General features: G+C 46.8%; 1 long non-coding RNA gene across 1 annotated transcript in view; it reads right to left on the reverse strand.

Moving 5' to 3' along the window:
* LOC146208390 (uncharacterized) overlaps positions 1 to 17,403 on the reverse strand; it is a 244,889-nt gene that overhangs the window by 134,361 nt on the left and 93,125 nt on the right. The window lies entirely within an intron of this gene.

A 17,403-nucleotide genomic window follows, 5' to 3' on the forward strand; every position in this document is an offset into this window, starting at 1 on the left:
GGCTCATGCTACGAAATCCAGTAAGCTAAAGTTGAGCGTGGGATCTGTGCGTCGCATCAGTGCATGGGATCTGTGCATCGGATCTGTGCGCCGATGTGTCACTTGTCAATCATTCTGATGACGTCGTCAGAAAAATAGCAATTCTGTCTCCAACGGGAATCGAACCTTCATCCCTCAGATCCCCTTCCGAGGGCTTTGATCAACTGCGCGACGTGCTAGATAATGAAACGCATGTCATAATTCTCCTTGTCTACAGTGAGGATGATAATAGCGATGACAATGACGCTGCAGTAAGTGATGATGACAATGATGACATTAGCAATGATAATTACAATGAGGGTAAACGTGATTCTCCGTGTGCAGCAGCAACGCTCTGGCCTTCGCATTTCTGCGGTGTCAATTCCACAAGGCTCTCGGAACTTTTGGCCTGAAGACGTGAAGGTAAGAAACGAAAGTGAACGGGGGTTGTTAAATAACTGAGAGAGAGGACAGCATATCTCGCGACTCTACTATTTTTCTGGCATTGTTTGTCATCAAGAAAAATATCCCCACTGGTAGAAACTGCTCCCACCTGCTCTGATACTTGCATATTACAGCTTGGTGTCGTAAACCATCGTTCTAACAAATCAATAATCAAAAAGGTGATGAAAAATAATTATCAGCTACTAAAATGACTAACCCGGCCGTTGTGTGCATACTTAAACTGCCGCCTCGTGCTCCCCACTACCTCACTGCATGCCAACTAGCTAACTCGTTAGTACAGGTGGTTAACCATTTTCCCCGCTACCAGCTAAGCAGATCATAAATCACATATCTCAGTGTGGGCGCGCAGCCGCCTCGCGTTAAATAACCAATACCAAGCTGCAGCGAACCAAGATAGAGCAATTCTCGCTCTCTTGCGTGAACCTATATATCTGGTAAGTAGAAGGGGGAAATGGTTCGACACTTCCCCCTTCATTTTCGTCTTCAATGCCGCATCTCCGATGGGCGACTAAGCAAACAAGACGATGGGCCAAATAATTCTCTTCATACGCGACAAGTGAGAGCCCATCGTCGCCGCACGAAAGGTCAGCCGTAATGCGAGGAGATGGGGAGGTAACGCTGACAGTAGTACTACGTGCTGCGGAGACTATGAGGCTTCGAAGTCCCTCTCTCTTCTCCGCACCGGATATCCTCTAGTTCCCGCTCCTCCGCATCATCCGAGCCTTTTCACGACCGGCACGCATGGCGGGGCTTCGGGACGACCTTTTAAATCGGTGCCGGTCTCCGCCCACACACAACCTCCGCAGAGCGCCCATCTCACTGCGCACTACAACAGCGATAGACCTGTAGCGGCGAGGTGCTGTGCCCTGCAGTGCTGTGGGCGCACAGGGAACCGTAAAACAGCAGCAGCTCCATATACGGCCGGTCGAATCACCATTTCGAGGCTCGCTTCCCATATACCCATTCTGGCTGCGTGGTAAAGTATGTAGGCCATCTGCCGGCTTCAACGCGAGATAATGCACCACTGCGCTGCATTCGCCCCCCCCCCCCCCTCCCCCCGCGGAATTCCAACGCCGCCGTTAGGTTGGAGACGGTGAACTGAGACACGTTAATCCCAGCAGGATTTGTCACTCCGCTTTCTTCTTTGACACTCGTTTTCCGTTTCCTATTTTGCCGACCAACTTAAGGAGTCAGTATGTCTTTCTTTATGAAATTCCTGTGCTAACAGCTAGGTCCTTTTAGGAGTGATTTGTCACTCGACATCCGAGCAGACTTCATGAGGAGACTGACTCCTCACTGCGTCGTTCCCTTCTCCCTGCGTCGTTCCCTGAAAACCCGTTTGCGTCTTTCAGCTCCAGCTACGCAGGCAGAAAACAAGTGTAGTGAAGTCAAACCAAATCAAATGCTTAATTTCCATGTATAAGCAAAATACATGAAAGGGCAAAGCGAAATACATGAAGGAGCACATCAAAAGGAAAAAGCTACCCAAGAACAACTTGAGTGGCCCACTAAACCAGTCGTCTTTGACAGAAGTGTAGTAGTACCATGTCATATAAACACAAACTAAAACAAATATATACAAACCTAAATTTATCTGCTAGCTGTGATAAATTTAGACACACATCAGTTGAATGTCACGGTATGAGCAGGCTTGTATATTTATATTATTGATTTTATAAATGTTTAAAGTTGAAGGCAGCATATAACACATTTGTTGTTTGCCAGAACTGAGGCGAGTCGCTGACACAATCCATTCTGCTGATGATAATGTTTAGTAATGCATCGTTTTACGTTGGCTTTGTTTCCATTCATCTCAGACTTAAATTTAATGGTTAATTGATATTGCCACCTAGCGTTGCCAGGTGGCGCATGAATGAGGTGGAAAAGGAGGACGAAGTTGAAGAGGACGACAAAGTGTCGCTTACACGTTTGCGTCTGTGCTGCTGTGTTCTTGTGTCTGGGCTACCCCCTGCTATCATTGGTATCCTTAGTCACCGTGTACGTGACATTCTGGTGGAGGTGCTGGGTAAAACTCCGGAGACAGTCCCTGGAGCCGTCGACTGGAGCGATGCACGGGAGTGTCCAATGGTACAGGGCTGGCGCGACGTCTTGTAGATGGAGATTCTTGCATAGGCGATCGTTTTACCCAGCAGCTCCACCAGAATGTCACGTACACGGTGACGATTCTGCCTCGACACCTATCTCGGCACCTTGGTTCCTTCTGCATACGGCAAGGCGTATTGTATAAAAGAAACTCCCAGAGCCAAGACAGAACTTACCTTCTGGTAGTGCCATGCGAGCTCCGTGAGGATATTCTCCTTGCTTGCCATGATGAACCAACGTCTGGTCATTTGGGTTACTCACGGACGCTTGCTCGCGTCCGCAACATGTATTACTGGCCAGGACTTTCCGCAGCAGTGAAACGCTATGTACGAAGCTGTCGCGAATGCCAGCGCCGTAAAACACCGCCCCAGAAGCCTGCCGGATTTCTCAAGCCCGTTAAAGTACCCCGCATTCCGTTCGACCAAATTGGAATGGATCTCCTTGGCCCTTTCCCTTTGTCGCAGGCCGGAAACAAATGGATAGTAGTCGCTACTGACTACCTGACTCGATACGCTGAGACAAAGGCAATCCCTCATGCCACAGCTTCCGAAGTAGCAGAGTTTTTCATGCACAACATAGTCTTGCGGCATGGCGCCCCTTCCTACGTCATTACCGACAGAGGGACAGCTTTCACATCACAGCTGATCGACCGCATATTTGAGCTGAGTTGCACGACCCATCGCAAAACCACAGCGTACCATCCACAAAGCAATGGCCTTACAGAAAGATTGAATAAGACGATTGCGGACATGTTGGCAATGTACGTCGATGTGCAGCACAAGACCTGGGACGAGGTGCTGCCGTACGTTACATTTGCGTATAATACAGCCTTACAAGAGACAACGCGCTTCACACCATTTCGACTTGTTTACGGACGCGAAGTTCAGAGCATGCTCGATTCCATGCTCCCGTGCCCAGATGATGACCAGCTATCCTCAGATGCCCAGCAATATGCCATCCGCGCTGAGGAAGCCCGCCAGCTCGCCCGTGTGCACATTGGGCAGCAGCAGACCACTGACGCGCACCGTTACAACCTCCGGCACCGCCAGGTTGACTACAAGCCTGGAGATCAAGTCTGGGTATGGACACCAGTTCGCCGTCCAGGCTTGTCAGAGAAACTCCTTTCCCGCTACTTCGGGCCGTACAAAGTGTTGCGCCGTGTGAGTGACCTTAGTTATGAAGTTATCCCAGACGGTGCCACACAACCAAAACGTCGAAAGCACAGCTCGGACATTGTGCACATTGTGCGGCTGAAGCCGTACTACCACCGATAGCGTATGGCCACCCGCTGTGACCACTCTCTTGCTTTTCACACCATTTTTACCGGCCCTTCTCATTTTTTTCCGGAGGGAGGGGGTAATGCCACCTAGCGTTGCCAGGTGGCGCATGAATGAGGTGGAAAAGGAGGACGAAGTTGAAGAGGACGACAAAGTGTCGCTTACACGTTTGCGTCTGTGCTGCTGTGTTCTTGTGTCTGGGCTACCCCCTGCTATCATTGGTATCCTTAGTCACCGTGTACGTGACAATATCTATATAGATTAAGCCTCGCATTCCATGAATCTCACTTGAGTGGTGGGGTTTACTTTCTTTAGAACTTTTATCTTTTGCATATACTAGCATTTCTTTATAATATTTAGGGAAAACGTGCGCATGTTTCTAGCTGACAAATCTTAAACCCAGCCTCACTAAAACACCACAATTCCTCCGTACTATGACTGGGACGTGCGTAAATCATTTTTTGATCAGTTAAAAGACGTCGGCGTCGTAGTACGTTGAGACTTAAGAGACCGTTGATAACTACCAACGAGAGAAACCTGCGTGGTTACGCGACTCGTGCGAGCCTTCTTTACGCCGTGCCTTATACGAAGGCAATTATGTTATCGCGTCCGGTCCCTCCGCAAACCACCTGAATTATGTTCTTCACCAGCAGCCTGTTCGCTTTTCTACATCTATAGCATATGATACCTGCATGTAACACACGCAGTACATCTAAGAAACAAGTACATATACTTGAAGACCCATATAGTAAAAGACTTTCCTCCGAGAAAATAGAAAATGTGAATAATCGCTGACAATCTCTATTTCATGTAAGAAAGACCTGGCGTCCACTATAAATCACAATCAATGACTACTCCAAGGAAGCCATGTTTTCTTGCGGGTATTGCTATACCTTTCATCATCCTCATCATAATAATAATAATAAGAAGAAGAATCATTATCAGCCGGACTATACCCACTGCACGGTGATGTCCTCTTCCATATTACTCAAATTACCCTGGTCTTTTGTTAGCTGCATCCGCTGAATCCATGCGAATTTCTTGACCTCCTTTCCCACCTAACTTTCGGACGCCCTCTGCTACGCTTTCCTTCCCTTATAATTCAATTTGTCCCTTTTAGCGAACATCGGTTATCCGCTCCTCGCAATATATGGCCACTGCTTCTTATTAACGTCATTAACTTGAGTTATTTCTCTCACCCACTCTGCACACTTCCTATCTATTAAAGCTGCACCTATCATTTTCCGTTCCATAGCTCTCTGCGTTTTCCTCAACTTACAAGCTAACCTTTTTTATTTTTTTTTTACCACACCCTGTATCCTTCATGGCATTCCTTTTATGTCCCGAAGCAATAAACATCGCAAAAAAAAAAAACTTTTCCGTTTGCCTCCATGTTTCAGCACCCCAGGTGAGTACGTGTAAGACTCAACTGTTATTTACTTTCCCCTTGAGCGATACCGGTAAGCTGGTAGTTATAATCGGCAAGTACTTGCCAAATCCGCTCCATCTTAATCTTATTCTCCTAGTTATTTTCTTTTAATGATCCGGATCTATAGTTACTGCCTCTCCTAAGTAGCCATATTACCCTACTACTTCCAGTGCTTCGCTACCTATTGTGAACTGTTCCTTCCCGAGGCTGTTGAGCATTACAGTAGTATTCTGCCTATTGATTTTCAAGCCAATATTTCTGCTATTCCTGTCTATGTCATCAATCATCTTTTGCAATTCACCTATTAAGTAACTTAGAAAAGCAATGCAACAGTCTTGGTCAAAAGTCCTGAAACCAAAGAATTTTCCTCTCAGCCGCAAAATGAAGCCGTCACGCCATCAAATTGTATTTAAAATGCTACGAATTCGGTTTCTTATCACAACAAGATACTATTTCATAGCATTCCACGGTGATTTTGTTAATGCCGCCGCTAGGGCTTCAATTTGCGGCTGAGGCGAAAATTATTTGGCTCCAGGACTTTGACGAAAGCTGTACATACAGAATAATGAGCAATAACACCGAGGTTTGGGCCAGTTGGTAATGATCCAAAAGAAAGAGCCCAGTGTAGAAGAAATACTGTGCAATAACACCGAGGTTTGGGCCAGTTGGTAATGATCCATTCGTCCATTCGAGCAGCATTCGTCCTGTCGTGTGTGTTTTCTTCCTGTCGTTGTTTTATTCGTGCTGCGAATGGGTTTGAATAAGAATAATGAGACATGCTCTTGCGCGTAAAGACAATAACGCATTATTCAGTAGAAATCTCCACGCCTTCAGTGGTCGCGGAACTTTTTATACCCAGGTACAGATATCCGCATAGATTAAGCTTATTTCACGACTGTGTTAGTAAATCGATAATACCGATGCAACACTGAAAAGCGTTCAACTAAGCGCTCCACCCTGTGGGATTCCCCAAGAACTGAAATTTTAAGGCGTTGGTCCGTGCTCACTATACGTAAAGAGCGATCTCTTGGACAGATAACTGCGCACCCAGGAGAAAGTGCTATCGCCAAATTCGGTAGATTTCGGAGCATCGAAAATGGACTCGTGAACTACATTGTCATATGCCCCTTTCACTTCCAAGAGCAACGCCGCGGTCAAACGCATCAACGCCTTTCGGTGTTGAACTGATGACACCAGGCCAAGCACGCTGTAAATAGACGAACGTCCACGTCGCAACCCGGTCAGCGCTGAAGGTACCCTTTTATGAGCTTAATCTACAAGTTTCATATTGCCGCAATGTTATCTTAGTGGCGCCGCCATGTGGCGAGCTCGGGAGACTGGCACGCGCTCGTCTTCTTCGCTCTCGGTGCTCGCCCGCCAGTCGGTTCCGCGCCATCTTTTGCCGGTGCCTTTGCGTAGGTGAACGTAAATCAGCCTACTCAGTTTTACTGGCTTCTGTGACATTTTCGGTGGAGATGCTGGGTGCCAGCACCTCTCCCAGTACCTCTGTGACAATATATTCTATTGCGCGCATCTCGGGAAATTTTCAAAAAACCTTTAAGCTTCCCTTTAAAGCACTATAATGCTGTAAAGCACACAGACACTTTTTCGCTTCGACTCCATCAAAACAGGCCACAACAGCTGGGATAGTCTCTTCACAACGTTACCATATAGTGACCAACATGAATGCGAGATTACGCATTCCAATCCTTTTGAAACTCAAGAAGAGCCATGCTTCGCTCCTGAACCCAGGTTTCTGCAACATTATAGCATCCTAGACGATGCCAGTAATACTGCGCTGCGGCAAATGAACAACTCAGCGAAAAAAAAAAACTATTTTGCGAATAAAATGTGAGAGGCTAGCGTAGTTGGGATGTTGCTGCGGATGTTCACCCCACACAGGAAAGTCTATAAATTTCACTCAGAACCTAATCCCAAGAACTATGTTTATATATTTCCCCAGACACGTCTCACTGATGGTCGACCAGATGCAATTCGCCCGGAAATGGGACACAAATGGAAAAGAATACAGGACCAGTAGAGGCAACGGGCAGAACGCCAGGAGCATGCGGCGCGGCGGCGACGCCTTCCATAGTGCTCTTAGCGGAGTCAAGGCAACGGCGTCTATATTCTCCTTACTTCCGTCCAAAGTTAGCGCTCACGTCAACGCTGATGCAACTCGGGTCTCAATAACGTCGGGCGAGACCGACGTTAAGATGGTGCGAGGCAAGTGGCTCGGTGGCTAACCGGACGGTCCCTAAAGCGCCTGGATGACGTGATGGCCTCTCCGCAAGTACTCCCGCGCCCTTCATTTCCGGCCATCTTGGCGGTCAGTGCGCGCGCCGCATCGCGCTAAAGACAGGAAGTGCGGCCGTGAATAGGCGCAAGCCATCGCCACCCTAAAGAGCAGAGGAGCCACTCAAGCAACTGGACCGATAGTGAGATTGTTTTCACATGCAATTACATGGCGATTGTACATCAAACTTGTGAGCTCTATAAATGGAAAGGAAACAGGTTCGGGCTATGTTGACCTATAATGATAATACTAGTAAAAATAATTGGTTCGCAGGAAGGGAAAGGCGCAGTATCTGTCACACTTGCTCTGTGGACGCTTGAACAGCGCCGTGAGAGAAGGGCAGTGAGCTCACAAGAGCTACAGAATATTCTGAGATTGCGCGTATGGATACCGCGTGCGTGGTGGCGCTTTTCATAACCGAAAAAATGAATGGAACCTTGGCGCAGGCAGCACTGCACTGCGATGCTCTTTTTGTGCGCTTCTTTTTTTGGTTATCATTTTTGCGGTAACTAAATATAAGTATGCTGGCGCCTTTTTGTGTGAAGCTTTAAATAAAGGTTAGCACTTCTCGTGATTCCCCTCGTCCTTAGCACTGTGTACGCTTTGTGCGCAATTACATCCTGTCTAGACAGGCAGGAGCGGTGACACTGCCAACCGGGCGCTCGTGTCACGACAAAGCGTTCGACCACTACTGCAGACACTTCCGCGCAGCTACACCTGGTCGTCGAGATGCATGCCTAAAATACAAAGATCATGCAAGAAAGAAGCGAAACTGTCATTGAATGACGAAATCCAAGATGTCTACTTTAAGATTCTCTTCGCTTCTGGAACTACGTTCCATCACAGACCTTCGGAACATAAGTACGAGATCTATATGTCTCAATGCAAACGAAATAATTTATGAATACGGTTTGGTTTGGTTTGGTTTGGTTTGTGGGGCTTAACGTCCCAAAGCGACTAAGGCTATGAGAGACGCCGTAGTGGAGGACTCCGGAAATTTCGACCACCTGGGGTTCCTTAATGTGCACTGACATCGCATAGCACACGGGCGCCACTCCGTTTCGCCTCCATCGAGGCGCAGCCGCCGAGGTCGGATTCGAGCCCGTATACTCCGGCACAGTAGTCGGGCGTCTTACCACTGCACCACCCCGGCGGGGCAATTTATGAATACGCCGAAGCGCTATACCCCTTACCGGACGGACTAAAGTATGTAACCAGTGTATTCCCCAACACCACGCTACATCCTGGCGCAAAGTGGCAACAACGTTTCGGCCGACTCACATGAACAAATAATTCTTCAGGGTTTCCAGGGGTGTTCATTTCATTTCAGTAGGAGAAATTCTCGCTTTACCTTCCGCCTATTGCTTTTAAAAAATAGCAGTTTTGCATTCTAAATCTACATAACGCAGTGGGGTTTCGTACGTGGGCAGATAAAAGTCCGGAGCCACTCGATCCCTTTAGGGCAGAGTTCCAGGTTACTCCCCCTCTTGCCATAACCCAAACCCATGCTTCATTGCCGAATTCGCACCGACAACCTCGTTCCTGGCAACAAGATGCTACAACCAGAAAGATACTAGCTCGGATTATATGGGTAAATTCAAATGCAAACAGACAGAGAGGATGACTGGCTCCTCTTTTCGTTGCATTGTCATTTGCACCATCTCTCACAGGCCCTCTCACAAGCCACGTGTAGTTCTCTCAACCGGAGAAAAATATAAAAACTCACATGACGTTACCGCAGTGTAATGCGAGATTTAGATCAGCGGCTGAGGTAGTTTAATTTCGCAATGTACGTAGGTAATAAATTAGAGTGCTGCATGCATGCACAATTGTTTCAGAACACTCTCTTTAGTTTTTCCATTCACACTGACTTTTCCATTAGCACTCCATCTCCAGGACGTCACAGCAGCTGAGCTTTTTCTCAGGCGCCGCTTTTCACAGCTGCCGCCGCAAACGGCAAAACCAATTCCAATTTCCTGGTAATTTTCGTAATAACCCCTCCACGATTACGCACTTCTAGTACTTATTTAATATGAATGTTAATAATACTACTGCGAAAAGTAGGTATCCAACCTGTCCTACACCTAGGCTCCTCGACAGCAGGAATGCATGCGTGGTGACCTGTGCCCTCGCTCAGTTTAACCATAAAGCCATAATGGGTTGTGAGAAAACTTAATTTACGCATGGGTGTGTTTAGTTTTGTCGTCTAGTACGACGAATAAGGCCACGTGCTCGCGGAAGTGTTGCTAATAGATATGGTGGCCGCATTGTCGTAACGTCCACAGATGTAGTCAATGCAAGTTGCTGCTCTGATGGTCACTTGGGCACGGTTGTTTGCAATCACGACAGCGCGAGTTTTAAGCACGAACTGTAGTTTTCCACTACAGCTCCGGTAACCACCACGATTACTTATTCTCGGCGTTTAAGACCCCGCAAATGCCGAGGTCCAATCAATGTCGACGGCACTGTCTTAAGTCCCAGCAACAAAGCGAGCCCAATTTTCAGAATCCGCACGTGCTGACCAGCGCGCCGAATGCGCGCCGGTTGAGACGCGGCAGGCGTGCATTCAGCTCGCAACATGTGGCCCCATCTGGCGATCACGGCAATTTTTGCGAGGAAGCCGTGTAGTATTGGACGCCGCTTGTGCGCACACGTTTGAAGCTTCAACAGATACTTCGTACAGCAATATTGCTTGCAATTCACGTGGGTCATTCGCAGCCTCGTTATTGTAATTGATCATTTAAAACTTCGCGTAATTAGCATAGCTCAAATTTCCGATGCTCTGAACTAAGACGTGCAGAAAGTAGGAAACATACACTTATATAGGTCGTAGACAAGGCAAAGCTTAAAAGAGGGGATAATCGATGGCCGAAAAGGGTAAAAAAAAAATTAAATACCAAGGAAAGGAAAGCGTAGCAAAGGGAATTATTATTATAATAAATAATAACAATAATATAGGTCGTAGAGGAGGCAAAGCTTAGAAGAGAGGATAATCGATGGTTGAAAAGGGTAAAAAAAAAAATTAAATATCAAGGAAAGGAAAGCGTAGCAAAGGGAATAATTATTATAATAAATAATAATAATAATAATATAGGACGTAGAGGAGGCAAAGCTTAGAAGAGGGGATAATCGATGGTCGAAAAGGGTAAAAAAAAAAAAATTAAATACCAAGGAAAGGAAAGCGTAGCAAAGGGAATTATTAGTATTATAATAAATAATAATAATATTAATATAGGTCGTACAGGAGGCAAAGCTTAGAAGAGGGGATAATCGATGGTCGAAAAGGGTAAAAAAAAATTAAATATCAAGGAAAGGAAAGCGTAGCAAAGGGAATTATTATTATAATAAATAATAACAATAATATAGGTCGTAGAGGAGGCAAAGCTTAGAAGAGGGGATAATCGATGGTCGAAAAGGGTAAAAAAAAATTAAATACCGAGGAAAGTAAAACATAGCAAAGGGCAACAGAGAGTCAGGTGAGCGGAGGAGGTAAATAACTTCGCAGGGATCAAGCGGATGCAGCCAGCCCAGCACCAGGTTAATTAAAGGAATATGGGAGAGGCCTTCGCCCTGCAGTGGGCAAAGTCCGGATGATGATTCTAACATTGGCGCGAAACCCAAAACATGGAGCTTTAAAATATGTCGTTGCAAAAATGGGTAGCAGTTTGACGCCTCAGTACTTAGCAATTGAGAGTTACAGAACTTGATACGCAACCACGAAGTGGCTTCTGGCCTGAGGTACAATGATCCGTCTGTTCTAGCCCTTAGCAACAGTATTTTTTATTACCTTCACAATTCCGGACTACTTTTTTCAATATAACTGAAAAGCAGGCAATCGGCTTGAAATAACACCATCCCTGGTAGTCGCGAATTACTCGAATTGGTTGGTTCGTGGTTTGTAGGGTTTAACGTCCCAAAGTGACTCGGGCTATGAGAGACGCCGTAGTGGAGGACTCCGGAAATTTCGACCACCTGGAGTTCTTTAACGTGCACTGGCATCGCACAGCACACGGGCGCCTTGCTTTCCGCCTCCATCGAAAAGCGGCCGCCGAGGCCGGGATTCGATCCCGCGTCCTTGGGCACAGTGGTCGAGCGCCCTAACCACTGCGCCACCCCGGCGGGGTCGAATTGGTTAGTGTTTGGTCAGGTAAATAAGCGCAGCAATCTAAACCCATGCGATATTGAAGCCGGCGTAAACAATTTACACAAACCTCTTTTCATGACTGTGCTGCATATCAATAAATTCAGAATCAAACAACCTCTTCATACTGTACGTACGGATAGCTGCCCAAACCGTAATTGACATCTTGTTCCTTAACTGTTCACGCAGCCAACTTCTGTTTGCGTTACGGGAGAATGCCACCTAAATAAGATAAATCGGGAGAGACCAGCCACCAGTCTGGACTTAAACGTGGCTTTAAAACACTTCTCTGTAGCCCGCGATAAACTCCGTCCGTACTAATCTTCAAGCCGCCGTATCAGTGGTGCAGCCCTGCAGACGAGGAAACAAAATCCTAAGGCCGCACCAAAACTGCGGCTCTGACATCACAAGCGCTGACGCCAGACGGCGGCTACTCTACGACCGCATAAATTAGGTTGATACACCGCTACTAAATAGGGGGCGGCACTGTACGTTTTATGCGTGTGGACAAAACGCGACGCACAGAATCGTGTATGTTGGCTGAGTGATTCGAGGCCATGTGCTCGCGGCCTCGTGAATAAGCCCGTGCTGAAAGGGTGATTTCTGGCTTATTTCGACATGGCGATAAAGAAAGAAAGGTGCAGGAACATCCGCACTTCGGTGCTTTCACAAGTATTCGTTAGCTCAAAGTAGCGGTGGCCAGAAACAGCTTTCAAAGGCAAAATGTTTGGCGGCACTGCAAAGGCAATCAGGGATAGGGTTATTGCACAGGAGAATACTGGTATGCCACCAATGCGTGTGAAAGGGCCAATGCAGCCACTGATGCATTCACTGGATGTAGAAACCATACCTACGGCTATACTGGCAAAACTGTTGACAAGCTGTAATTTCAGATGACACAGTCACCCCCACAAAGCGTGAAGCTACGCGAATACCAGACGACAGCGAGATGAGCACTGCCCCTAGGGTAATGCGAAGTGCTTCCCTGTTAGTCGTTTTCGGACGGCCCGTGGGAGCCCTTTGTTGTGCCTGGCTCCGGGCTTAAAGTCAGGGAAGGTGGGGGGGTCTGAGACCCCACTACACCTATCCAAGAGAAGTCTGATACCCATCCGGTTTCGAGTGTATCGACTGTATCGACTGTATAAGGAATGCATGAATACGAAGCAGGCTATTCCTGTCAGTGCTTGTCAGAACATTTCTTCTGTCTTTATCGGCAATTTCACAGTCAGTTTAGTATGAACCATTAAGATGTTTTCTGAAGCCCGAGAAGAAAAATAATTTCTGCTCTTTATATAAAACGGTGTGCGAAGCAGGCTCTAGACGCTTCCTCGCTCTCCTTTGTTTCTCTTTCCATCTGTGCTCGAATCACTACAGACTCAACTCCGATGAAGGGAGGCTTTAAGCACTGACCTCGCTCCAGCACTTTCAACTATGGAAAAAAAGTAATTAAGCTTTGCTACTATTTTTTGTATTTTTATAAGTGGTCTTAAGCAAGAGTTATCGCCATTGGCCTATTTCACTCGAAAGAATACTCAGGGAGCACACCCACGCCAATATTCATCTCGTTGTTGCTCCACATCCTGCCATTTGTGTCATCTTAAATTAGCTCGCCCACGATTATGCGCCATTTAGTGGACTTCTTTGCCTCGACACCATATTCCTCGACAAACGACATACCTTTGTGCCCTGCATACGGCTTTGGGATAACGCTGTGCCGACGGGTCCCAAATAGCGTCTCATTAAGGCAATGACATTTCTCCGCTTACGGCTTCTAACATTGCACATATTGAGCTCCTGCCTTTTAGATTCTGCGAGAAATTGTCTGTACACAAACAAGATCTCCAGGCACGTTGCCAAAACGACTTGCTTTCCATTCTCTTGGATGGATGTACTAAACCAAGGCATTCCGGTGCACTGATATTTACAGGGAAACTTAGCTGTATCTTTGCCCTACCACTCTATATAGCTATCTGTTTCAGACCATCGACGTCTGACACTGCCTCCTCCGATGTGCGTCTAAACGAGCGGCTAAGCCTCTTTCGCAAATAAGTTATATGAGAAGGCCTTCTGCGCCATTAATTCTCTAGCACGAGTCTTTCGCCACAACGTCGCGACGGTCGGTCTATGCAGGAGCTGACGCAAGCACCTCCCTCAACTCAACCTGTGCCTGGTATTAGGCAGTGTCCTGTGGGCTCCGGCAGTTTCCTGCGGTCCCAAGCGCCCGCATCTGAATTAACTCAGCGGGACACAACCAGCTTTGCCGACAGGTCCTCGGAATCCTCCTTGCTTAGCCGTCTTTTTGGGCGGCTCACGTGTGAGTCCGCCGTTCACCTAAAGGCCAAGAGGTGGTTCCTGACATCTCCAGTCGAGGTCATTAAAGGGATGTATCTTTCCCCTCAAGAATATCGCTGCGCGCTAGCTAGCTTAGAAGCCTCGTACGACTGCCATAAAAAAAGCGCGCATTTGGACACGTGCGGCATGGTTATATGCGCCATCGCCGATTCCTGCATCCCTTTATGAAAAAATGTGTTCGGGGCATTCCAGAACGGCTCAAAGCCAAAGATACCCTCTCTATACAGTTCCGCATATACTAATTACCACTAAGGGAAGAACCACGGCCGCCGAAGACACCCTCTCTATACAGTTCCGCATATACTAATTACCACTAAGGGAAGAACCACGGCCGCCGAAGACACCCTCTCTATACAGTTCCGCATATACTAATTACCACTAACGGAAGAACCACGGCCGCCGAAGACACCCTCTCTATACAGTTCCGCATATACTAATTACCACTAAGGGAAGAACCACGGCCGCCGAAGACACCCTCTCTATACAGTTCCGCATATACTAATTACCACTAAGGGAATAAACCACGGCCGCTCAATGAAAACACTAGATGCGGTCCGTGGCATCGCATTCCATCGGTCCGTGGCATCGTCCCAATAGATGGGAGAGCGCTTGAGACGAAAGTTTACATTTCCGCCGTCGATCTCCGCGGGCGCGCCACTGCTTCGGGACGAAACGCAGTCAGCACATACAGCCTGACTCCGAGGAGCGAGTGCATCGTCCATGTAGCTACGTGTTTTCATTGTGACTACTGTGCCTGATTCCGCTATAGCTTTGCGCAGATGAGTGATCGGCGCCGGTGTCAACAGTGTCCCTTGTGCATGCGGCAATATGCCTCGCAGCTGCTGTGCATATAGAAAGAACGGAAGAAATTATCCGACGATCCGCTATCATGAGTTACCGTGTGCGAGTTGCAACGTCGGGTAGCGTGGTAGAAACAATTGGGAGGACGCTTAATCTCCGCCTTCAAGAATACTGCGTGACAAAGTAAAGCTTGAGGTTCCGCCTGCGGATCCTCGTCCACATACATCCAATCTACAGCTTGCCCAATAATTAAAATTCCCTTAATGTGTGGCTCTGTTAACTCAACCACTCATTAGCACATACCCAGTCGGAAAAAACTACAGAAAATTTTCTGCTACGACAGAATTTCTGTGCGGTTTTTGACGGGAAAGCTGTTGTGACAACAGAACATTCTGTAGTAACATCACAAATTTCTGTATTTACAACAGTAAAGTGCTGCAGAACTACAGACAACAGAAATATACTACAGAAAAACTATAGAACTACAGAAATTTACTACAGAACTACAAAAAAATCTGATGGTTACAACAGAACAACAGGATATTTTGTCGTATTTTTGACAAAGTTCTGTAGTTTTTTTCGACTGGGTAGCCTTAAGCTACCGAAGTGTAAACGATATGACCCCCCCCCCCCCTTTTTTTCTTCTTTTTTTTTTTTTACTGAGCCTAATAACGTTCATAGGTGGTCTAGGAGAACCGGGTCTGACTTAGGTCTGACTGGGGTCCAAGGGTCCTGAGGGGATCGATTCTCATTCTATGCTCCTATTTTAAAGGAGTAGCCGGAGTAAGCACCTCCGGCCAACTGGGCTATGACATGTGGTCACTTGACGTCACATAACCGGACGACAAATCCGGGCAATATGTCACCTACCAACTATCAGCTGCTGGAGGCTTGCGTATGGTTTTTCGCTCCCAAAGCCGATACCAGGTTATCGATAGAACACGGCATTTAACGCCGCCACGTTAAAGCCCCTCCCAAGACGGCACGGGCGGGAAGAGAAAAAGGTGGGATGCGAGCTTTAAATGCCTGATATACGCACTGCGCTTGAGAAACGAGAACGAGAGATATGCGCTGCGTTCGGCTCTGGACCATCTTGACAGCCGTCCTTTCACAGAGAAGAAAATCCTCGGCCCATGGCCACAGAAGGCGTCTAACGGCAAAGCCTTCAAAGCACTTATGTGTTTTATGAGAGACACAAACTTGATTGAGAAACTGTGACTGTGCTCCTCGCCGCCTTACCTTTCCTATCATTCTCTTCTATCTTTCTCCTTTAAACTCCTCATTCCCCTTCCCCAGTGCAGGGTAGCAAACCGGAAGCTTTCCTGGTTAACCTCTCTGCCTTCTCTCTCTTTCTCTCTCTCTACAAGGAGCATGAAAAATAAATATTCTCCTTCTGTCGGCCCGTCCTATGGTGTTCACGATGAACCCGCATTACATTAGCGATATGAAAGAGAGAAAAGGAGGTAGAAACCACTAACAGACAGGTTGTGTATTTGACAGTGGTGGATGTAATGGCCAAAGCTATGGAAGCTTCTTCGGCCTCCTCCGGAAATTTCGTTTTATCGATCGTTGCCGATGCTAAAGGATGGCCGTGATTGTCGACGACTGCTAAGGTGAATGCGTCTCTGTCAGCCTATTTTGCAGTGTCCGCGTGCACCGTGTCTTTGCGAACTGCAAAATCGGTCATTAAGGTTTTTTGCTCCGGCCATTCTTCTGCCCCCATCACAGTCTGGATGCAGGTTTTTTTTTTTTTTTTTTTTTTTTTTTTTTTTTTTTTTGCAGAGGAGGGACTTTGTGCACATGTCTTGGAATGACAAGGTGGATGTACAGGTTTCTTCGCACTGTATGCCTGCTTTTCTTGAGATGAAATGACCTGTTCCCTGTTAGTATTTCATATTGTGCGGTGAGATGTGCTCCATTATTTTCTTTAAGGTGTTATGAATTCTTAATTGTAGCGGTTTATTATTTGACGAATGACATGGCAGGTTGAGCGCAGTTTTGTAAGACTGTCTAATTAGCGCCTCAAGTTCAACCTTTTCTTTGACTGTCAGAGTGAGAGTAGATGACTCTGATAAAAACGAAGGCTTGTATTAGTCTCCTGTTTTCGGCTTCTTTAACTCCTCATCGCCTATTTGTGATGTGCTTGATGAAAAGAGAGATTCGAATTCCTCTGTTCCTCCATTTCTTAACTAGCGTGTCGTTTATTTTGTTCAGTTGTGTGAGCATTTGCATTATTTTCATTGTTTTCACTTCAGTAAAGAGACTTGCATTTTGGGGCTTTATTCTTTCTTCGACACTTTAGGCTAGAAAAAGGGTTTCCGACCTTTAGGAGATACGCAAGTCCTGCAACTTGTGCTGCCTCTACTACCATTCTTCTGCTCGTTGTAGCGTGTCTTTTATCGTGGAAGTATTTCTCTCGATGGTCCAAAGCGTAATATCGTCACCATAAAAGGAGTGTTCTAGGTCCTGAATTTTTGCACGTTTGTGTGCCGTTTTGATTAGGGTTTTATTGAACAGAAAG

The sequence above is a fragment of the Amblyomma maculatum genome, chromosome 1 (assembly GCF_055883805.1).
Source record: "Amblyomma maculatum isolate TAMU_Amacu chromosome 1, ASM5588380v1, whole genome shotgun sequence".
Lineage (NCBI taxonomy): Eukaryota > Metazoa > Arthropoda > Arachnida > Ixodida > Ixodidae > Amblyomma > Amblyomma maculatum.